Here is a 1,091-nt window from a genome sequence, read left to right as displayed (position 1 = left end):
TTTCTTTCTTTCTTTCTTTCTTTCTTTCTTTCTTTCTTTCTTTCTTTTTTCTTTTCTTTCTTTCTTTCTTTTTCTTTCTTCCTTCCTTCCTTCCTTCCTTCCTTCCTTCCTTCCTTCCTTCCTTCCTTCCTTCTTTCTTTCTTTCTTTCTTTCTTTCTTTCTTTCTTTCTTTCTTTCTTTCTTTCTTTCTTTCTTTCTTTCTTTCTTTCTTCTTTCTTTTCACTTAGTGTTTCTTAACTTGCCTTTATGAGAAATCTAGATTTTCACAGTTCACGAGAATCTTTGTATTTGGATATTTTCTTAGATCTGAATCAAGTAGCCTCTCTGTGTCTTTGTTTTCTCACCAATAATGAATCTTGATGTTCCTCAGCATCCCCTGACAGGACAGCTGTGAGGTTTTAGCTTGCTAGGCTCTCAAGGAGATATTAGTCCCGTTGCCTTAGTACCAATATTGCCACCAGCTTCCATCCTGCATGTAGCCTCGTGCTGGGGTTGGCTGGAACGCTCAAAACCTGAAGCAGTGAGGCTGGGCTGGGGTGTGTGAGAGGGCCTGGCTAGTAATTCTTATTGTCGAGAAACTACTCACAGTTAAAAGAAGCCCAAACAGAGGGTGTGACAATCTCAGTTCAACTTAATTTGTGTCTGAAGCACCTACTGTGTACCAGGGCTGTATTGTGCCCAGGGAATGGAGAGCTCGGTGGCCCGTCCTTGCCCTCATGGGGTGGGGGTGGGGGAGCAAGGGCCCCTAAGGGAGCGCCCCTGTCACAGCCCTGCCTAGAGACAAAAAAGAGGAACTCTCCACCTTCTAATTTCGATCCATCGACGGGGACAGAGCTGATTTCCAACCAATGTATTTTTGTTGTGTTGAGGTGGGCCCCATAGAGTTCGTCAAACCTACCTTGAAGAGCAGGGGAGGCAAGAGACACACAGAAGAGAGGTGTGGGAAGTCACGAGGACTTGAAGCTGGCATGTTGTCACGTTGGCATCAATACCCTTCTTCGGGAGAGTTCTGATCAAGGTTTCACTTTGCAGAGAAACGCCTTCCCAGTTTCCCTCCAGCACTAGAAGCTGGAGGTTCCGAAGGTGAGCTC

The sequence above is a fragment of the Callorhinus ursinus genome, unplaced genomic scaffold (genome assembly GCF_003265705.2).
Source record: "Callorhinus ursinus isolate GAN/ISIS: 27379988/994484 unplaced genomic scaffold, GSC_fseal_2.0 scaffold5, whole genome shotgun sequence".
Taxonomy (NCBI): Eukaryota; Metazoa; Chordata; class Mammalia; order Carnivora; family Otariidae; genus Callorhinus; species Callorhinus ursinus.
Note: the sequence above shows the minus strand (reverse complement) of the source record.